Genomic DNA, 23,108 nt, shown 5'->3' with positions numbered 1-23,108 from the left:
GTCAACCATTTAATTTAAAAGGAAGCCACAAATTTCAGGTTTGACGAGAAAAAAAGGTAAAAAAATAATAATAATAAACCAAAACTCCACCCCTATTTTCTCCCAAGTCCCACCCTTAGCCCTGCCCTCCTCCCCCAAAAAGAAAAATATGTCCAACATCTTTGGCAAATTGGCACTGCTGTAATTACATTCAAATATCATTACACACAAAAGCAACACACGTCACTAAGAAAAACACCACCAATATTTCAATCAGTTATTTTCTACTAGAAAAAAGGAATACAAAACATACACGTTTTTTAAGAAGCATTTTTTTTTTCAATCCGTTGGAGACAGATCATCTCCCACTTTCAAAGGCAATTCAATTGTGGTTTTTGTTGTTGGTTTTTTGGTATTTTTTTTTACAAGCAAGTGTCTATGCAGGCATCACAAACTTTGGTGGATACAGTAGATATGTATTTCTTTGATGCTGAAAGGTCAGTCCCTAAGACAAAATCAAATGTCTCAAAGAATTAAAAGCAAAATCCATGTGTCTTCCTGGCAAAGGTTTCCAATACAATTGCCATGTTTCAGCAGGCCCTCAGTAGAGATGGGGTTTCTCCATGTTGGTCACGCTGTTCTCGAACTCCTGACTTCAGGTGATCCACCCGCCTCAGCCTCCCAAAGTGCTGGGATTACAAGGGTGAGCCACCGCACCTGGCCATTTCTGTATTTTTAGTAGAGACGGAGTTTCACCATGTTGGCCAGGCTGGTCTCAAACTCCTGACCTCAAGTGTTCTGCCAGTCTCGGCCTCCCAAAGTGCTAGGATTACAGGCGAGAGCCACCACACCCGGCCTAGCCGCCACGCCTGGCCCATTTATTTCTAAATAGACAATACATTTGTATATTTCAAAATTCGGAAGGCACCATCTCAACCCCGTCCCTATTCCTGTAGTTTCTCAGATACAACCAAATAGATTTAGTTTCTTGGTATCTTTCTAGAGCTAGTTTATGAATATAAACAAATATCCAAATAAACAAATATGTTCTTTTGCTTTTTTTTATACAAATGGCACCTTATCGTACCTATTGATCTGTTCCTTTCTCTTTCTTTCTTTTTATAATTTTATTTTACTTTATTTTTTGAGAGAAGGTCTTGCTCTGTGGCCTAAGCTGGAGTATAGTTGTGCAATCTGGGCTCACTGCAGCCTTCACCTCCCAGGCTCAAGCAATCCTCCCACCTCAGCCTCCCGAATAGCTGGGACTACAGGGACATGCTACCAAGCCCGGCTAACTTTTTGTATATGTTGTAAAGGCAGAGTTTCACCGTGTTGCCCAGGCTGGTCTCAAACTCTTGGGCTCCCGCGATCTGCACAGGTAGGCCTCCCAAAGTGCTGGGATTACAGGCATGAGCCACCACGCCCAGCCTCCACCTCTTACAGTGGACCTGATATTATAATGCCCACTTCCTATGATGAAAAGGAACTGAATGAGTGTGGAATCTCTAGGACCACGCTGGCATATAATGGGCCCTTGGGGTTTAGTTTAGTAGCAAATTAAAAGGTGCCCATTCCTCAAAACCTTCTATAGACATCTTTCAGGAAACTGCCATGGATAAATAGCTGCAAATCAAAGCAAAATTTTAGGGACAAACTACATCAGTCTTCACTCGTGAATTTTGCATCTGTGATGCAAATGACATCCCTCTAAGGTGTTACCCTTCTGCAGTACACTACCTGTGCAACTGTCCTCAGCAAAGAGGGAGTAATCTGCAGTAACTGAGTGGTGGCTGCCCCCATTACAGAGGCATAAGTTCTCAACTTGCCACAGTCTGCACCATTCCGCTTTGTGCTGTGCCTGGTCCATTTTACTCACTGATATTACCCAACCTCTGAAGGTGTTTAAGTTTGACCATTGACCTCTCATTTCACAGTGAACCTCAGAGAGGTGAAAGGGTTCACCCAAGATCACTCAGCAAGTGTGCAGTGTCAGCAAGTTAGCAGTAAGTCAACACTAGGCCTTAAAGCTCTTGTCATTTCAGAGCAGGACTCTTACTGCCATGCAGCTACCTCTCTCACCAGATGGTCCAAGGCATTTGGTTGTCTCTGGCTCTGGTGGTTGTGGGAGGGGTGGATCAGAGATGCCCTGGGTCATGTTATGGCTCTAGGCCACACGCAAGCAAGCTGGAAACTGAATTGCCTCTGCAGCTGCAGAAGACTAATTTCTATATTGATATGTGGAAAAACTAAAAGCTAGAAAACACCATTCTACTCATTTTTAAAAGTAAGATCATATTAAATGACGTTACATGCATCATTTATATATTGCTTGCAGCGCCAGCATCCTCAAATATGGTTTTAATTTTGGTAGATATCTTGCTAGGGGGAGCACATTTCTAAGTTATCCAGATATAGGGCCCTCTTTCCTTCTCTTTCTGTCCACATGCAACCAGATGCTTTGTGGAGTTAAAGTTGACATTTATTTAAATGCTACTTGGTGTCTGGTTTTTTCACCTTTAATTTAGGGTTTTCTATCTGGGATGTAAAAGAATCACTTGGAGAGATTTTTCAAAATACCAATGGCCAGGCCACTAGCCAGTCAATCAGAAGCAAAATCTCCTTGGATGGGACCTAGAAGTCTTTACAGTTTTCCAGCATTTTAATGAATATCCCTGATTAAGAACCACCAGGTCTTAAGAGTGTGGTATATGTATTTTTCAAGTTCTTAGAGGCTCTCCAAAACAGAAAAAAAAAAGAAATCTGCTTTATTCTCTGCTTGATGTTGATGGATCAGTCTCTTTAGCCATTAGTCTGATCCTGGAAATTTATGGTCATAATTTGATGAGCAACGTTGGGAATGGCTTCTTCTTTTTCTTTTTTCGTTTTGAGACAGAGTCTCACTCTGTCGACCAGGCTGCAGTGTAGTGGCGCGATCTCCGCTCACTGCAACCTCCACCCCAATACTTTCATTTTTAAATATTATTTATGGAATCCAGGTTTGCATAAGATGGACTGGGTCAATGGCCATGCCCTTTATAAATCAATATTCTTAAGTTCTGCAAATTCAGTTTCCTAAAGAGCCAAATCACATCCTACTCATCAGCAAGGCGGGTAGACATCATCTTCACAATCACTTCTAATTTTTGACCATTGTAAAAAAAATGAAATATGTAATCACTTTCTTATTGTAAAATAAACAATTTACTTTTGCAGGACCTACTGCCTCCCTGCTCCCTTTTTTTTTTATTTCAAACAATCTTGAACCCTTTGTCATGGGTCAGTTGGCAAGAGAAGCCTGTTTGTTGGTTTGAGAGCAGTTCATGCAGACAGAGACCACTTCCTCTGAGAATTCATTTGCTTCCCCAGGATGGAATCCGGCTGGGCTCCTGACCTTGCTGGTCACGTGGGCCGGGGCCTCCATCAGTCATACCCTGGACTCCTATCTGTGTCTAAACACCACGCCCCACCCCGAACTGCATGGCAGCCACTTGCATAGTACTCTGGGAGGGCTCTGGGCATGAGCAGCGAGGACTCCATCAGCAGCTCCTCCAAATAAGCCCTGCTAATGAGGGTGGCTTGAGAAGTGGCTTTGATGTGCTCCTAAATCCAGTTGCAAAACAGAACTAAAGTTAAGGCCTCAGCACAGCACTAACTTTGAAGTATTCTTACTCTAGTGTCCTGTGTGGTGGTACTGGAATTGTCCATTGCTAAGACTCAGAGGAGAAAAGCACTTAGCATCACAGGACTTGGAGCACTGGTGCTGAGGCAGCCCTTCATTCATTCGTCAGATGTTTGTTAAGGCCTAGGCCTAGGGCAGGGGTCAGGGATTCTCCTCTCACACAGCATGTAGGTGGCAGGACCAATACCGGGTCTGATCTCCCAGCTGGGGGCACAGGCTGCTAACCTCAGGCCTGGAATCTGTCAGATGCCCTTCCTGTGCTGACTTGACTTAGACAGGCCTCCTGACCTTCCCGCAAACATCATGTGTGATTCACAGGGGTTCTGGCCACTTGAAAGGTTCCTGAGAAAGTACATGCAATGAGGACAGAGCTTGCAGAGGGAGCACAGGCATGCAGAAGGCTCTGTGTGCAGCCCCAGACCTGGGTACCTTCGTCACCGTCCTCACCCCGCCTCCGGGTGTGCAGATAGGGAGCAGGTCTCCTGTGTTATGGCCCAAGCAGGGCTGTTGGGACACTGAGAACATTCCCTCCTCCCGCAGGAGAGAGAGGTCCAAGGTGCCCTACATCACGCGCCAGTGTGTGGAGGAGATCGAGCGCCGAGGCATGGAGGAGGTGGGCATCTACCGCGTGTCCGGAGTGGCCGCAGACATCCAGGCACTGAAGGCAGCCTTCAACGTCAGTGAGTGTCGGCCTGCGCAGGACGGGATGGAGGTGTGGGCAGTGGTGTCCACGATGAGACCCTAGAGTGCTCCATGGCCCAGGCATGTCACATCCTTCTCTGTGTCTTTTCTTCATTTACTGTTTTATTATTTTTAAAAAAGAGAAAACAAGAGTTGTACAAACAGCTTCTATAGAAGCCAGTTTTTCTGCCTCCATCTCACCAACCCTCACAGGCTTTGAAGGACCCGGATATGCCTCAAATGCCAGGGGAGGGCACTGAGACCCCAGAGGGTCCTTCCCAGCATCTTCAAAGGGACAGGATTTTGTGCCTGCAGACCCTTCTTTGCAGCACACACCACCCACCCTGACCAGGACCCCTAGAATGCCCAGCATCCCTGGGAGGGCCCTGTGGTAGTTTCAGCTCCCTCTGGTGGCCCAGAATGGACCTGGCCTGTGGTAGGGAGGTAAGTTCCAGTGGCCAATTGGGTCCAAAGGAAGACACCGGTTCAAACACTAAACCAGTCAGATTCTCCCCCGGCCTTCCTGCTATGGGAAGACACTGGTGCAGGGGTGGTTGCTGTGTACAGGGCAGAGCCACCCAATCCCCACACAGGCGCTGTGTCCTGCCACGCTGGCCTCCTCCTGGCCATCACATCGGGCCAAGCAGGGGAGGGGAATCGGAATGCCCACGCACCCCTATCAATTCTGCAGACACAGAACCATGCACAGCTCTTGGGAGGAGTCACATGAGCTGCTCAAAGCCTGGGAGGGACCACACAGTGGTCAGCGTGGCAGGGACGATGCTTTAGCCAAGGCAGGGATGGCGGGCGACTCACTCAGGATCCTCAAGGAGGCTGCTGCATTTCTGTGCTCTTTCCAGATAACAAGGACGTGTCGGTGATGATGAGTGAGATGGACGTGAACGCCATTGCAGGCACGCTAAAGCTATACTTCCGTGAGCTGCCCGGGCCCCTCTTCACTGACGAGTTCTACCCCAAATTCGCAGAGGGCATCAGTGAGCACTAGAGGCCTTGGCCTCGTGGGAGACGTCTCCTCCACGTGCACTGCTGCCCTTGGAGGCTGTGAAAAGTGAGGTGTGGGAAACCGAGCTATGCCCCCTCTGCCATGGTCGGGTACCCTGCTGCTGCTGATCCCTGCGAGGTACAGAAAAGGTGATCAGGTGGTTCACACCCCACACAGGTGCCCCTCACAGGGTCCTCACTGGTGGCCAGCGCTGTGGGTGTGATGATGATGATGAGCCTAAACTGCGCAAGGACTCGTGTCCCGGGCGCTCCATGTGACCATCTCGGGAGAGGTCTCCGGCTTGTTGTAACCCAGAGGAGTAACCCACTGCCTCCTGCAGCTCTTTCAGACCCAGTGGCAAAGAAGAGCTGCATGCTCAACCTGCTGTTGTCCCTGCCGGAGGCCAACCTGCTCACCTTCCTTTTCCTTCTAGACCACCTGGAAAGGTAGCCTAGCTCTCTTGTGGCTGCCCAGGACTCCAGGTCTCCAGGCCGTGGGGTGCCCCTCTGCTCCCACCAGAACCCCAGCACCAAGGACCTTTTCCTCTGACCCCCATCTGCAATAACTCACTGCTTCTAAGGACTAGCACCGCTGCCACCCCCGCCCCTGTCTCTCCTCTTTGCCACCCTCCTCCCTCTGCACTGTGGCCTTAACAAAGAGCTCAGAGCTTTGGCCATGGCCAGCAGTGCACTTGTACCCCCCTCTTCCCTCCCAGTCACATCAAGGTGGAGACCTCCCCACCAGCCCAGAGTTGGCCCCTTGTCCTGGGCCACTGAGATCCAGAAGTACCAAGGCTGGAGTCAGCTTGCAGCACAGCCAGGGTCGAGGTCACTCCCTCCCTGAGGACTCTAGCACAGCACAGCCCCTCTGCCTCTCTCCTGGTGGTGGCGTTGAAACAGCACCCTCTGCTTCAGTCCTCTACAGGGTGGCAGAGAAGGAGGCAGTCAATGAGGTGTCCCTGCACAACCTTGCCACTGTCTTTGGCCCCACGCTGCTCCAGCCCTCCGAGAAAGAGAGCAAGCTCCCTGCCAATCCAAGCCATCACCATGACTGACAGCAGGTCCTTGGAGGTCATGTCCCAGGTATGGGAAGATAGTCTAGCCAATGCCACCCCAGCCTGACAGAGGTGGCCTCTGCCTGCCCCACCCCCAGTCCTGCCCATTTTCCGACTTGCATTGTATGTGGTGGTGGCTGAGATTCAGAGAGAGGGACTTGCCTAGGTTTGCACGGATGGGAGTGATAGGGGGTGCACAGGCCACCTCCTGGTCCTGCTGGTGCACCTTCCTGGGGGCTTAAAATCACCCCAAGTGTTCGGGTGTGGTGGCTCATGCCTGTAATCACAGCACTTTGGGAGGCCGAGGCAGGACGACCAAACCCAGGTGTTTGAGACCAGTCTGGGCAATGTAGCAAACCCCATCTCTAGAAAAAAATACAAAGCAAAATTAGTCAGGCATTGTGGCACACACCTGTAATCCTAGGTATCTGGGAGGCTGACACAGGAGGATTGCTTGAGCCCAGGAGTTAGAGGCTGCAGTGATCCATGATGGAGCCACTGTACTCCAGCCTGGGGGACAGAGCAAGGCCCTGGGCATCTCTAAAATAAATAACCACCCCCCACCCAACAAGTCATGCCTTGTCAGGACCCCACCCCACCCCCATCTCACTGTAAGGGGTTCATGACACTAGCGGGGGTTTCTAGCACCTGAGGTGGACTTGGGGGCTTGGGCCCCAAAGACCTCCCCACCAGCAGCTGTGAGCCCCCCTCTGAGCCACTCTCCTCTTCCCCACTCTGCCCGGGCAGGTCCAGGTGCTTCCTGCAGCTGGAGGCCATCCCTGTCCTGGACAGCAAGAGACAGAGCATCCTGTTCTCCACCAATGTCTAAAGGTCCCAATCCATCTCCTGGAGGCGGACAGGCAGCCTGGAAACCTCTGGCTAATCGGGCCATCTGTAGAGTGGGAATCAAGATTTTCTGAGGCATCCTTGGGCCACTCCCAAGTGTCAGGCCATCTGCCAAGAGACAGCGGCCCAAAGCAGAAGGACAGGTGGCCTGGGCAGATCCCGCCCAGGTCTGAAAGCCCCAGGCTGGCCTCAGACTGTGGGTTTTTATGTGGCCACCTGAGGGTGCCCCAAGCCAGTTCATCTCGGAGTCCAGGCCTGGCCTTGGGAGACAGGGTGAAAGGAGTGGTTTTTATGAACTGAACTTATAGAGTCTAAAAGATTTCTACTGGATCACTTGTTGAGAAGCGCCATCTCTGAGGAGAAGGGAACGTGACCGGATTCCCTCATTGTTGTATCTTGAATAAATGCTGCTGCTTCATCCTGTGGGGGCCATGGCCTGTGTGGGTGGGGCCTCTTCCCTTTCCCTGACTTAGAAACCACACTCCACTTAGAATAGGGTTTGAGAGGCTTAGTCAGCACTGGGTAGCGTTTTGACTCCATTCTTGGCTTTCTTCTTTTTCTTTCCAGAAGGATTTTTGTGCAGAAATGGGTCGTTTGTTGCCATGTTTGTCCTCTTTGGAAGGCAGCTCAGAAGCCCCGTGAAATGTCGGGGGACAGGACCCCCAGGGAGGGAATCCCAGGCTACACACTTCAGGGTTCCTTCTCCAGGGAGAGCAACCTCGTCCCCCGATCCTGACCGCCCTTCCGGCCCACGCTTTCCTGTTTGGCTTCCACAGGCCTGGACTTCTCTGGCTTCTCTGCCCACACACTCCCTGCCCCAAGTGTTCCTGCCCCTGCCGCAGCACAGGTGACTTCATTTCTGTCCTCTCAGCTCAGTGGACTCGCTCAGCTTTTGTATAAGTCTCCACTTGGTGGTAGCAGCTTGCTGATGACTTGTTTTAAAACTTTCTTCCTAAATAACCTTTTGATACTTGAATATTTTTAAGTTTTATACATACTTTCTAATTTTTTTCCCAACAGATCCAAATACCTAATAAGATGCTGGAATGTAATCCCTGGACAATCCGTGTCCTGGCAGCATTTGGTCTTCCTCTGAGCACCTGGCTCCGCTGTTCTCAGGAGTGGGTTCCGAAGTCTCTGGAGAACAGGATACGTGGAGGGTTAGGAAGGGGCCAGGCCTAGAGATGGGAGACTCCCTCCCAGAGCAGGTGGAGGCACAGGACCATTTGCTACCCCATCTGCTGGCACCTGTGGGGGAGCCCAGGCATTCTTTGTAAACCATCCTGACCACCTGGCTCAAAGAAAACAGAAGCGTGGAGGCCGCCAAGTATTTTCAAGAAATAACCCCATGAACATTGCATCACTTTTTTAGAAAGAGGGGCTTGGGGCAGGCAGAGGAGAGAAGGGAGAGCAAACTGAGGGCCAAGTTTCCAGATGGTCCTGCAGGAAGAGAGGATGCAGCTGCCCAGAAGGAAGCAGGATCACATTTATGGAAGTGTGTGGGGTCCCTGGATGACACCAGCACCCAGTGCGGCTCTGTCTGGCAACCGCTCCCAAGGTGGAAGGAGTGGGTGTCCCCTGTGTGTCAGTGGGCAGCTCCTGCTGAGCCAGCAGCTCATCATGGAGTCTGACAGAGGGGCCATGCGCCTGACACTCCTCTCTGCTTGTGGACCTGGTGAGGCAGGGAGCAGAAAACAGAGCCACTTGAAGGCTTTCTGTCTGCGTCTGTGTGTGGTGTGGATTTAGTTGTGCTTTTTTCTTGCTGGGAGAGCACAGCCACCATTTACAAGCAGTGTCACCCTCATGGGTGGCGAGGACAGAACAGGAGCCTCTGCTCTCTGTACCTATCTGGGCCAGGTGGGCTCCCATGCCCTGGCTTCCATCTCTGTCTCAGCGACCATTCAGCCCTGCGCAGGAACACATGTTGCTTAGAAAAGCCAAATCCAGCCCTTGTCTCAGTCTCCTCTGGTCTCATGATGTGCATCTGTTACCTGGAAACTGGAAACCAGTCTATCAATGTCTGTGCCAATTTTTTATTCCCTCCTCAACCTCCTTCCCCATACGACTTTTTATTTATGTAGGATGTGTGCTCTCTAATTATGGGATGACCACACTTTTCCATGTTCTAAAAGTGCTCCTCTCCCGCAGGGTCCCAGGGCTGATGGTTGCTTTGGGCCTACAGCTACGTCTTACCGGCCTCCTGCCTCAAAAGCCTGTGTGGTGGCAAAGCCGGTGTGGGGCTGGGGAAAGAAGCGTTCTCCAGGAGGGGGACCCGCCTCTCCTTCTGCAATGCAGGCGAAGGCCTAGATGCCAGTGTGACCTCCCACAAGGCATGGCTTCCAGACTCCCCGACCAGAAATGATGCTTTTTTGCCTCGGGCCCGGGGTTTGAAGCAGCCTGGCTTTCTCTCGGTAAGTGGCTGGTGTCTTAGCAGCTGCAATCTGAGCTCAGCCACCTACACACCACCGTGGGGGAAAGAACTGCTGAGACTTTCATTAAAAAGTTTCCTGAGACGACTTGAATGCGTGTTGATTTCATGATCAGCGCCACTGGGAAGAACCCCTGAGCCGGTGAGGTGGGGCTAGAAGCAGCAGGTGCAGTGATGGGGCTGGGTGCCCAGGAAGCCTCAGTGCTCAATCAGGCCAAGGTGGCCTAGCCCAGGCTGCAGGGAAGGCCGGCCTGGGGGGTGTGGGGTGAGCACAGGCAGGCGCCAGCTGGGCAGTGTTAGGATGCTGGAGCAGCATCCCTAACTCCACTGAGTCGGGTAGTCTGGTTGGGGCAGGGACCACTGTTGCTTTGGCAGAGAGAGATGATCCCCACTGGGGAGAGGCTGTTTTGACTCTGCAGGTGGCACAGGGACAGATGGCCACCAGGGTGACCCAGCTGGTCTTCCTTTGCTATGCTAAGCCCTGGGACATGGAGGATTCCCGCCACACATAGCCTGGGCCCGGGTTCTTACCTGTGGCCACCGCTCTGGCACGAGTCCCTCAGTCTTGGGTGGTTTCTGTCTGGTCCGGGATTTGGTGTTGCTGCTGAGTCCACCCTTTCCATCACCTCCGCATGGGCCGTGGGTGTTGTCAGCCGCCTCCCGCCTTGGCTTCAGTAGCTCACCCAGCTTACAGGGGAGCTGCCCTGGGCTGGAGATGGGCGTGTACCCTGGGTCCTACTTCAATGAATGCAGCTTGAGGAGACCCAGCCATATCCACTGGGCTACAGGTTACCCTCGGCAATGCCCACATCAGCCGTCAGCCTGAGCTTCCCCAGGAGAGCAAGGCTCACACGACAAAAGCTGCCCGTGGCCAGTGAGGTGGCTGAGCCCAGCCAGGACCTTTCTCAGACGTCTGGGATGTGGCTCTGCTCATGAGCTGCCTGGTCAGCTCTCTCGGGGTGAGAGGGGCTTGTCACACGGGCCCCTGCCTGCAGTGTGACTCTTCTCAGCTTCTCTCAGCAGCCCTGCCTGCAGAGTGTCACCGTCACCATGATCATTTCCCTGACACTGCGAGGGTGTGGGGATGTCCTGGGTAGAGACAGGGCCCATGGCAGCAGCAGGCTCAGGGGCGCCCTGCACTGGCGGGCTGGGGACATGGTGGAGACCACACCAAGGGCTGGACAAGGGGACGAGCCTCCATCCTGGCCTCTGCAGGCCTCAGCAGCCCCTCCCACAGGCAGAAGGGTTCATGCTGGGTTCTGCCCTCACTGCAAGAGCTGCCAGTGCCACGTGCTGTTCTGCCCAATTTGCTGTCTGCAGGTGAGGAAAGGGCTGCCGCTGGCCCATTTCTGAGTGTTCAGCACCTAAGGGTGACAGCACTGTCTGTCCCTACCCTCCGAGTCCTGTTTGAAAATCAAACCCATGCTCGCAGGCCGATTTTTTTTTTCTTTTAGAGACAGGGTCTCACTTTGTCACCCAAGCTGGAGTGCCGTTGTGCAGACCCGGGGCAGGGGAGTTGGAGCCTGGTTGGCCTCACTGGAACAGAAGAGAGCTGCTTCATGATGCGCAGCTGACAGGCAGAGCCTCACATAACCCAAGTTCTCACAGTTCAGAGAGGCCAGCCAGCGCGGGGACAAAGACAGGCACGCACTGAAATGGTTTCCTGGAAGACAGGGCCCAGTTGCATCTCTCAAATGGGGCCAGATTGGAAGGGAAACCAGCTGCTTTGGGCGAATGAGGCCACTTCTGAATAAGCTCCCAAACTAGATGGTGCCGAGGGCCCTGGACCTGGCAGCTGGGCTGGACATCGCACGGCCCTGTATTCCAGGAAACGGCATCTCAGTGCTTGTCTGGCCATTTCTCCAAAAGAACCATCCACAGTCCATTTTTCCATTCCCCTCCTATGCACAGACGGGGCCGGGCCTGACCAGAAACTCTCCCTTAGCGTTTTCAGTCACTGCCAAAACCTGAGCGCAGCAGTGAGGATGTGATGTTAAAATGTGACTCTGGGCCAGGCAGTGGCTCGTGCTCGTCAACCCAGTGCTTTTGGGAGGCTGAGTTGGGAGGATCAGTTGAGACCAACAGTTCAAGGCCAACCTGAGGAACATAGATCTCTACAAAAAATAAAAACTAGCCAACTCTGGTGACATGCACTGGTAGTCTCAGCTACTCAGACGGCTGAAGTGGCTTCAGCCCAGGAGTTCAAAGCTGCAGCTATGATCGTGCCACTGTATTCCAACACGAAATACAGAGTGAGACCATATCTTGAAAAAAGGAACAAATAAACTAGGTATAGAAGAAACATACCTGAAAATGGCAGGGCTGTGTGCAGTGGCTCATGCGTGTAATCCCAGCACTTTGGGAAGCTGAGGTGGGTGGATCACTTGATGTCAGCAGTTTGAGACCAGCCTGGCCAACATGGTGAAACCCTATCTCTACTAAAAGTACAAAAATTAGCCGGGCGTGGTGGCAGGCACCTGTAATCCCAGCTACTCAGGAGGCTGAGGCAGGAGAATCGCTTGAACCCAGGAGGCGGAGGTAGCAGTGAGCCAAGATCACAACATTGCACTCCAGCCTGGGTGGCAAGAGCAAGACTCTCTCTCAAAAAACACAAACAAACAAAACAACATTACTGAAAATAATAAAAGCTGATACAACGAAGCCATAGCTAACCTATTATAGAATGGGGGAAAGTTGAAAGCATTTCCTCTGTAAACAGGAACAAGACAAGGATGCCATTCTCACCACTCCTATTCGACATCACACAATCAGGCAAGAGAAAACAATAAAAGGCTTCCACACTGGAAAAGAGGACATCGAATTATCCTTGTCTGATGAAGATGTGATCTTGGATCTAGAAACATGTCAAGGCTCCACCAGAAAACCCCTAGACTTGATAAATAAATTAATACAGTCATTTGCAGAATACAGAATCAACAACAACAAAAAAAAAATCAGCAGCATTTCTATACACCAATAATGGTCTGGTTGGGAAAGAAATTAAGAAGGCAATCCCATTTACAATAGCAACAACATGGAAAGATGTATGCCACAGAAGAAATTTTACCAAGGAGGTGAAAGATTTCTACAAGGAAAACTACAAAACGCTGACGAAAATGTTTAAGAGGACACAAAGAAATGGACAATCATTTCATGCTCGTGGAAGGAATTCATAGCATTAAAATGACCATACTGCCCGAAGCAGTCTAGAGATTCAATACAACCCCTACCAAAATACCAATGTCATCACTCACGGAACTGGAAAGTCCTAAAATTCATAAAAAAGAACCAAAAAAGAGCTCAAAGACCCAAAGTCATGCTCAGCAAAAACAACAAAACTAGAGGCATCCCATTTCACTGCAAATTAGACTACAAAATTTTTGACAAGTGCATAGTAACCAAAATAGTATAATCCTAGCATAAAACTAGACACTTAGATCAATGGGACAGATGAGAGAACCCAGAAAGACAGACACATATTCACAGCCAATTGATCTTTGACAGAGCCGACAGAAACACACACTGGGGAAAGGACACCCTCTTCAATGAATGGCACTGGGAGGGTTGGATAGCCACATGCAGAAGAATGAAACTGGACCCTTATCTCTCAGCATATAGAAAAATCACCTCGAGATAGATTCAAGACGGAAATGTGAATGTTAAGATACGAAACTACAAAAATATTGGAAGGAAACATAGACACAACTCTTCTGGACCTCACTCTAGGAATTTATTGGATTTTATGATGGGCTCAAAAGCCCGACGTGGAGAAGGATGAGCTGGAGGATGGCGCATTGGACCTGTGTCCAGCAGAACTCCTGACAGCGCATGAGGGAGCCTTAGAAGCCAGGTTCCTCCTTGCTGTGCCTACGCGGGAAGTGGAGTTGCTAGGGTCAGAGGCCGGCCCAGACTTGCACGTGAAGCCTGCCTTGTTTGCAGTGGCACTGGATCCCCGACTTGCAATTGCAGGCGTTGGTTTAAATGGTCCCCCAGGGATGTGATGGAAAGTAAAGACAGAAGTGCCACCCAACAGAGTTGCTCCCCGTGCCAGGTCCCACGGTCACCATGGAAGTGCTCTGCCTGGGGGGCCCCCTGGGTGTTCAGGCCCCCTCATGCCCTATTTCCTTTGGTCCTTTCTCTTAAAAGATTTTCTTCTGACGGAATGCAGACGTGGATCCGACTCTAATCCGAATTACCGTGGGTGCGGCTGTAGGGCTGCAACTGGCTCCAGAAGTGCCAGGCTGTGGGCTTCTCATGCTTCCGTCCATGCTTGCAGCTGGGAAGGGGGCAGGAATCTGCCACATGACCTGGGCTGAGTACCAGAAGTACCATTAGTAGAAAAAGGTCGTAGGAGGGGGATATGAGGAGGAGAACGTGAGGGGGCCTGGTGGACTGTGCTCCCTGCCAAACACAGGAGCTGTAGAGGGGGCCCCTGCAGCAGAAGCTAGCGGGGCCACTGGGCCCAGGCGGTCTTGGGACTTGTGTCTCTCCTGCTGTGCATCCCTACTGGGTGCTTTAGAGACAGTGGGCACACAAGAAGCCCCTGTTGCAAGTGAGGACAAAGTGTGGGAAGGCCGTGAGGGTGTACAGTCCGAGACGGCCTTGGCCTCAGCCCGCAGTTCACTGTTGATGCGCTGGAATGCCGCCTCCTTCTCCAGGTCCAGGTCTTCAGCAGTGACCCGGAAACCCAGCTCCAAAGGAGGTGGCAGCATCAAAGGCTCCCCTCGCCTGCGTGGCAGCAGGGGAAACTTGCGTCTACGCGGCCTGTCGGCCTGGGATCTGGGGGAGCCATTCCTGGTGGCGAGTGTCTGCCCTGGTGCTACATCTGCCATCTTTTCACAGTGGGTGTGACCCGAAGAGACAGCCTGAGGTCCGTCCTCACTCACTGTCTTTGAGGAACTGAGGGTCAGCTGGCAGTGGGATGAAGCTGGCCCCCTCCTCCGCTTTAGCCCCGGGAGACCTCCCGTAGAGCTGTAGGAACTCGAGATGGCATTTCGCTTGGTGCACGAGCTCGTACAGGAGGTCTGGGATCTCTGGTTATATCTGACTTCTGACCTCTGGGCACCTGCTTCAGCCGTGGCTGCGGCCCAGAAATGTGAAGGGCCTCCATCCACTCCATTCAGTAGTGACCCCGATGTGGGGTTCAATGTGGAGGAGGGAGGGGCTGCTGCGGCAGCTGCAGGAGCAGAAGTGCCAGGCCTTGTTCTTCTGATGCCCGCATCCATGCTTGCAGCTGGGAAGCGGGCAGGAATCAGCGAGGTGACCTGGGCTGAGTCCCGGGAGTGGGAAGAGGTGGCAGGAAGGGGATCTGATGAGGAGAACAGGGGGCCTGGTGGTCTGTGCTTCTTCCCAGACACAGGAGCTGTAGAGGGGACCTCTGCAGCAGAAGCTAGGGGGGCCACTGGGCCCAGGCAGTCTTGGGACTTGTGTCTCTCCTGCTGTGCATCCGTACTGGGTGCTTTAGAGGCAGCGGGCACACCAGAAGCCCGTGTTGCAAGTGAGGACAAAGTGTGGGAAGGCCGTGAGGGTCTACAGTCCGAGATGGCCTTGGCCTCAGCCCGCAGTTCACTGTTGATGCGCTGGAATGCCGCCTCCTTCTCCAGGTCCAGGTCTTCGGCAGTGACCCGGAACACCAGCTCTAAGGGAGGTGGCAGCATCAGAGGATCCCCTTGCCTGCGTGGCGGCAGGGGAAGCTTGCGTTTACGGGGCCTAGAGGCCTGGGATCTGGGGGAGCCATTCCTGAGGGCCAGTGTGTGCCCTGGTAATATATCTGCCGTCTTTTCACACTGGGTGTGACCCGAAGAGACAGCCTGAGGTCCGTCCTCACTCACTGTCTTTGAGGAACTGAGGGCCAGCTGGCAGTGGGATGAGGCTGGCCCCCTCCTCTGCTTTAGCCCCGGGAGGCCTCCCGTAGAGCTGTCGGAGCTCGAGATGGCATTTCCTTCAGGGCACGAGCTCGTCCAGGAGGTCTGGGATCTCTGGTTATATCTGACTTCTGACCTCTGGGCACCTGCTGCAGCTGTGGCTGAGGCCCAGAAATGTGAAGGGCCTCCATCCACTCCATTCAGTAGTGACCCCGATGTGGGGTTCAATGTGGAGGGGGGAGGGGCTGCTGCAGCAGCTGCAGGAGCAGAAGTGTCAGGCCTTGTTCTTCTGATGCCCGCATCCATGCTTGCAGATGGGAAGGGGGCAGGAATCAGCGAGGTGACCTGGGCTGAGTCCCGGGAGTGGGAAGAGGTGGCAGGAAGGGGATCTGAGGAGGAGAACAGGGGGCCTGGTGGTCTGTGCTTCTTCCCAGACACAGGAGCTGTAGAGGGGACCTCTGCAGCAGAAGCTAGGGGGGCCACTGGGCCCAGGCAGTCTTGGGACTTGTGTCTCTCCTGCTGTGCATCCATACTGGGTGCTTTAGAGGCAGCGGGCACACCAGAAGCCCGTGTTGCAAGTGAGGACAAAGTGTGGGAAGACCGTGAGGGTCTACAGTCCGAGATGGCCTTGGCCTCAGCCCGCAGTTCACTGTTGATGCGCTGGAATGCCGCCTCCTTCTCCAGGTCCAGGTCTTCGGCAGTGACCCGGAACCCCAGCTCTAAGGGAGGTGGCAGTATCAGAGGATCCTCTTGCCTGTGTTGCGGCAGGGGAAGCTTGCGTTTACGGGGCCTAGAGGCCTGGGATCTGGGGGAGCCATTCCTGAGGGCCAGTGTCCGCCCTGGTGCTATATCTGCCGTCTTTTCACACTGGGTGTGACCCAAAGAGACAGCCTGAGGTCCGTCCTCACTCACTGTCTTTGAGAAACTGAGGGCCAGCTGGCAGTGGGATGAGGCTGGCCCCCTCCTCTGCTTTAGCCCCGGAAGTCCTCCCGTAGAGCTGTGGGAGCTCGAGATGGCATTTTGTTGAGGGCACGAGCTCGTCCAGGAGGTCTGGGATCTCTGGTTATATCTGACTTCTGACCTCTGGGCATGGAGGTCTCTCTGCAGAGTCCCGCGCCTGGGCACAAAGGGAGAGAGGCCTCTGTTGTCCCGCAGGGGCCGAAATGCAGACCGTGCATCCCCGGTGACCTCGGGGACCCTTCTCTGATCGTCAGGATTCTCTTGGACTCTAGGGTCCTTGTCCTGCTCAGGCATCCCTGCCCCGCTCTCCTTGAGGTCCCTCAATACTATCTTCCCTGGCCACAAGTCTGGGGACAGCCAGGTGTTGTGGGCCCCAAATGGGTGGCTACCTGCTTCTGGGTCCCACAGAGATTCCTTGTGCTCAGTGTAGTGGCTGAGCTGGAGGACGCCCTGGAATTTGGCGCACACAGCACTGGCTTGCTGTGGTACCTGTGCAATCAAATTGAAGGCAGAACCACCGGGAAGGAACACAGGTCTTGCAGGATCACAAAAAACCTTCTTAGAATTGTCTTGACACCACTGATGCCAAGTTCCCGGGTGCTGGTAGGATGGCCTGCCACTCAGTCCAGGGGCAGGAGCAACGGGGAGATCCCACAAGCAAAGTGAACTGGGGGATGGGCTGAACGGACTCCAGGCAACTGAGCCCTACTAGCAGGTCCTCAGCCTGGGCCCCGACAGGAATGAGGGGCACAGAGTGCCCAGGTAACCGCTCTTCGGAGGAGTGGGGAACCGTCGGATACTTGAACGCTGGAGAGCTGGACTCTGAGCGTCCTCGTGGAGCTGCCAACTCGGGCAAAGGCTAAGCCAGCAGTTCCTTCTGTTGCCGAGCAACGCGCCTTCTAAACCTGAGGGAGTGTGTGCGTGAGCTCATAATGGCCCCAGAGACGGAGTGACCTTAAGGGATTAATAAGCGCAGCAAGGTACCCGCGCAAAGCACTTGCTGGCAATGGCGGGAGGCGGATGTGGGGGGGCATGCAATAGGTACTGGAAGGGGAGACATGGGCACAAAAGTCACGGGAAGAACAGGTGCCCACAATGGCTGCAGATCTGCCCGTGGATCACTGAAGATTCCTGCTCTCCTGCAGAGGTGGAGATTACAGTGAGCTGAGATCGCACCATTGCACTCCAGCCGGGGCAACAAGAGCAAAACTCCGTCTCAAAATAAAAAAAAAGAAAAAGAAAAAAAAGAGGCCGGGCGTGGTGGCTTATGCCTATAATCCTAGCACTTTGGGAGGTCGGGGCGGACGGATCAGGAGATCAGGAGTTGGAGACCAGCATGGCCAACATAGTGAAACCCCGTCTCTAGTAAAAATACAAATTTAGTCAGACATGATGGCACGCGCCTGTAGTCCCAGCTACTCGGGTGGCTGAGACAGGAGAATCACTTGAACCCGGGGGCGGGGCAGGGATTGTGACGCCACTGCACTCCAGCCTGGGTAACAGAGCCAGACTCTGTCTTTTTTTTTTGAGACGGAGTCTCCCTCTGTCGCCCAGGCTGGATTCCAGTGGCCTGAACTGGGCTCACCACAAGCTCCGCCTACCGGGTTCAGGCCATTCTCCTGCCTTAGCCTCTGGAGTAGCTGGGACTACAGGCGCCCGCCACCACACCTGGCTAATTCTTTGTATTTTTAGTAGAGACGGGGTTTCACCGTGTTAACCAGGATGGTCTCGATCTCCTGACCTCGTGATCAGCCCGCCTCGGCCTCCCAAAGTGCTAGGACTAAAGGCGTGAGCCACCGCGCCCGGCTGAGACTCTGTCTTAAAAAGAAAGGCCGGGCGCGGTGGCACTTTGGGAGGCGGAGGCGGGCGGATCACGAGGTCAGGAGTTAGAGACCAGCCTGGCCAACATAGCGAAACCCCATCTCTACTAAAACTACAAAAAATTAGCCGGGCGTGGTGGCGGGCGCCTGTAGTCCCAGCTACTCTGGAGGCTGAGGCAGGAGAATGGCGTGAACTCGGGAGACAAAGCTTGCAGTGACCCGAGATCTCGCCACTGCACTCCAGCCTGGGTGACAGTGTGAATCTCCCTCTCAAAAAAAAAAAAAAAAAAAAAAAAGAGAGAGAGAGAGAGACAGAGAGAAAAAGGTTTATTTATTTAACGCACTTTTATGCTTGTGTTCTTCAATTTGCTTAGGAAACACCCATAAGAGAGCTGGGACTGTGGCCCTGATTGTGGACATGAAATATATGGTTTCTTGCAAAAAATGGACACTGAATAATTACGATTTAGTTGAGCTAGAAATCCATTTGGTTTCTTCCATATGTTTCCAAAATTTTCATCCTTTTCTTTTAATTTTGAGATGGAGTTTCGCTCTTGTCCCCCAGGCTGGAGTGCAATGGCGCGATCTCAGCACCTGCTGGCAATGGCGGGAGGCTGCGGGATGCTCGCGCGATAGGTACTGGAAGGAGAGGCACCCACACAAAAGTCATGGGAAGACCAGGAGCCCACAATGGCTGCAGATCCGCCAGTGGATCGCTGAAGATTCCTGCTCTCCTGCTGAGGCAGGGGTTGTAGTAAACTGAGATCGCACCATTGCACTCTAGCCTGGGCAACAAGAGCGAAACTCCATCTCACACACACACACACCAAAAAAAAACCACACACACACAAAGAAAAGGAAAAGTAGTGGCCAGGCGTGGGGGCTCACACATCCCAGCACTTTGGGAGGTCGGGGCAGGCGGATCACGAGATCAGGAGCTGGAGACTAGCCTGGCCAACATAGTGAAATCCTGTCTCCACTAAAACTACAAAAATGAGCTAGGCATGGTGGCACGCACCTGTAGTCCCAGCTACTGGTGCGGCCGAGGCAGGAGAATCACTTGAACCCGGGAGGCGGAGGTTGTGGTGGGCCGAGATGGCGCCACTGCACTCCAGCCTGGGCAATAGAGTGAGACTCCGTCTTAAAACAAATTTTTTAAAAAGAGGGTTATTAATTTAATGCACTTTTATGCCTGTGTCTTCAATTTGCTTAGGAACTAGAAATCCATTTGGTTTCTTCCATATTTTTCCAAATTTTTCATCCTTTTTTCTTTTTTTGAGACGGAGTTTTGCTCTTGTCCCCCAGCCTGGAGTGCAATGGCACGATCTCAGCTCACTGCAACCTCCGCCTCCTGGGTTCAAGCGATTCTCCTGCCTCAGCCTCCTGTAATCCCAGCCACTCAGGAGGCTGAGGCAGGGGAATTGCTTGAACCCAGGAGATGGAGGTTGTGCTGAGCCGAGATTGCACCATTGTATTCCAGCCTGGGCAACAAGAGTGAAACTCCGTCTCAAAACAAAACAAAACAAAAATTAGCTGGGTGTGGTGGCAGGTGCCTGTAATCCCAGCTACTAGGGAGGTTGAGGCATGAGAATCGCTTGAACCTGGGAGGTGGAGGTCACAGTGAGCCAAGATCAGGCCACTGCACTCCAGCGTGGGTGACAGAGTGAGACTCAATCTCAATAAATAAATAAATAAATAATGTTAAGACAAAAATCATAAAGACATTACATAAACCATGTTATGCCAGTGATTTTTTAAAATATCAAAACAGTTTTATAGAAAACTATAACTCAGGCCTGGTGGGGTGGCTAGCGCCTATAATCCCAGCACTTTAGGAGGCCAAGGTTGGTGGATCACCTGATGTCAGGAGTTCGAGACCAGCCTGGCCAACATAGTAAAACCCCAACTCTACTAAAAATACAAAAATTAGCTGGGCCTGGTGGCACATGTGTGTAATCCCAGCTATTCCGGAGCCTGAGGCGGGAGAATCACTTGAACCTGGGAGGCGGAGGTTGCAGTGAGCTGAGATCGGGTGACTGCAGTCTAGCCTGGGCATCGGAGAAATTCCGTCTCAAAAGAAAAATATGACTTCATAAAAATGAAGTAGGAAGAAACAGAAAATTTTGTCTAGATCTAGAACCATTAAAGGAATTGAATGTTTATTTTAAAATCTGTATCCCATCCCGTCAAAAATCTCACAAAAAACAAAACCAAAGGAAAGCACCTGGCCCAGATGATTTATACATAAGTCCAGCAAACATTAAAAAAAACAGAAAGTCTTTATCTTCTACAGAATTTTTTTAAAATAATTAATTAATGTATTTATTTCTGAGAGGAAGTCTCCCTCTGTAGCCCAGACTGGAGTGCAGTGGCGTGATCTCCGCTCACCGCAAACTCTGCCTCCCAGGTTCAAGCGATTCTCCTGCTTCAGCCTCTACAGTAGCTGGGATTACAGGTGTGCCTGGCTAATTTTTTGTAGTTTTAGTAGAGACGGGGTTTCACCACCCTAGCCAGGGTGTTCTTGAACTCCTGACCTCAGGTAATCCGCCGCCTCGGCCTCCCAAAGTGAATAAGCCACAGTGCGTGGCCTACATAATCTCTTTTTTTTTTTTTTTTTTGAGACGGAGTCTCGCTCTGTCACCCAGGCTGGAGTGCAGTGGCGCGATCTGGGCTCACTGCAAGCTCCGCCTCCCGGGTTCACGCCATTCTGCTGCCTCAGCCTCCTGAGTAGCTGGGACTACAAGCACCCGCCACCAAGCCCGGCTAATTTTTTGTATTTTTAGTAGAGACAGGGTTTCACCGTGTTAGCCAGCATGGTCTCGATCTCCTGACCTCGTGATCCGCCCGCCTTGGCCTCCCAAAGTGCTGGGATTACAGGCATCAGCCACCGCGCCCAGCCCCGGCCTACATAATCGTCCAGAAAAAGAAGCAAATGGAATTCTCCCCAACCCATTGTGAATTTATTATAAGCTTAATACCAAATCAGACATAAATATACAAGGAGGCAAAAGTATAGACTAACTTCTTATGGATATATATGCAAAAATGCTAAATAAAATATTAGCAAATAATCCAGCAATGGATTAAACATGTATCACGACCAAGTTGGGTTTTCCTAGGAGACTAAGATGATGTAATAAAAGAAAAAACTATTAAAGTAGTACAAACTATCAAAGGAAAAAACCTGTATGATCATTGCAACGGGTTCATTTGCGACATAATATAACTTTTTTCTTTTTTTTTTTTTAAGTCTTTTTGGCTGTAAGTTTATTCAATGCAAAATAATCCTCTCCAATTTTACTGAGGCAGCTGACCACATCCACGACGAAATCTGCCTCTAAACTGGAATTCAGTAGCTGACCCAGCCCCAGCCTCGGCTTTCTTGTCGGCACCAGGGGGCACAGCACTCCCTCTGTAGGTATCTCTGTCGGCTTCCGCTCTTGTGAGTCTTGCAGGTCGCTCACCCTTCAGACCTTTAGACCGAGGCCTGCCAGTCCCTGGACGGCTGCGGCGTAGGGTGGCAGGCAGAATCTCCAGGGGCAGATGAAGGTAATTCCGGAGATACTGGATACCCTCATTGGTAAGGTACGAGTAGACATGTCTCCAGGCAAATTGTTCCTTCACGTAGTAGCCTCGGGACTACATGACAAGAAGGTTGGGCATATTTTTTTTTTTTTTTTTTTTGAGACGAGTCTCACTCTGTCGCCCAGGCTGGAGTGCAGGGGCGCGATCTGGGCTCACTGCAACCTCCATCCCCTGGGTTCAAGCGACCTCCGTCCCCTGGGTTCAAGCGATTCTCCTGCCTCAGCCTCCTGACTAGCTGGGATTACAGGGAACAGTGTTTTCTTTTGTCAAAAGAGCCTCTTAAGCCATTGATAATATTTCCCAAGCTTATAACAGATACAAGCCTTTAAAGAATGACATTTGCAGTCACCTAGTAAGACATATCTTGAGATGAAATCAGAGTTGCAGGCTTTGTAGACAACAGCAGTCATTTCTGGTGGCTTCCGGGAGTGGAGGGGGACTGCAGTTTCAGCAACATAGGTGATACCAAAAAGACTACAGTAATTTTTTCTTAGTAATTAAAAACCAGGCTGGGCGCAGTGGCTCGTGCCTGTAATCCCGGCACTTTGGGAGGCTGGGGTGGGCGGATCACCTGAAATCAGGAGTTCGAGACCACCCTGACCAACATGGTGAAATCCTGTCTCTACTAAAAATACAAAAATTAGCCGGGCGTGGTGGCGCATGCCTGTAATCCCAGCTACTGAGGAGGGTGAGGCAGGAGAATCGCTTGAATCCAGGATGCAGAGGTTGTAGTGAGCCAAGATCGTGCCATCACACTTCAGCCTGGGGGACAAGAGCGAGACTTTGTCTCAAAAAATAAAAATAAAAAAGTATACCAGCACTGATGACAACATGGGACAAGTAGACAAATCTAGAAGGGGCAGATTGAGCTGTGTAGTTTTAGTGTTCTTACAGTTTGTTTATATGTTGTGAAATATTCATTGAGATCAAAATCTGGCATTCCTAACTTGTGTTGTGTGTGTATTGGAGGCCATATAGAGTGGCAGTAGTGAAGTGGGGTTTGAATTCAGACCGTTGTTCCTCAAGAATGAATTGACCTGGAGAGAATTACTTGCAATCTCTGATCTTTAGTTCCTTCATCTAGACATACCCACCTGGGATCACGTGAAGATTCAGTGAACTGTACAAGGTACTGCACAGGACATCGCGCTTGCTGCCTGGGAGAGGCTCAAGGCCTTCAGTGCCTTTCCCTGTTATTTTGGAAGCATT

The 23,108-nt window shown here is 51.7% G+C and overlaps 2 pseudogenes; one reads left to right on the top strand and one right to left on the bottom strand.

The window, feature by feature from the left end:
• Positions 1 to 348: 348 nt before the first annotated feature.
• Positions 349 to 21,913, bottom strand: LOC129052550 (putative POM121-like protein 1-like; annotated as a pseudogene).
• Positions 5,568 to 8,648, top strand: LOC100451497 (breakpoint cluster region protein-like; annotated as a pseudogene).
• Positions 21,914 to 23,108: the final 1,195 nt, after the last annotated feature.

The sequence above is a fragment of the Pongo abelii genome, chromosome 23 (assembly GCF_028885655.2).
Source record: "Pongo abelii isolate AG06213 chromosome 23, NHGRI_mPonAbe1-v2.0_pri, whole genome shotgun sequence".
Lineage (NCBI taxonomy): Eukaryota > Metazoa > Chordata > Mammalia > Primates > Hominidae > Pongo > Pongo abelii.
This window is presented reverse-complemented; position numbering and strand designations above follow the sequence as displayed.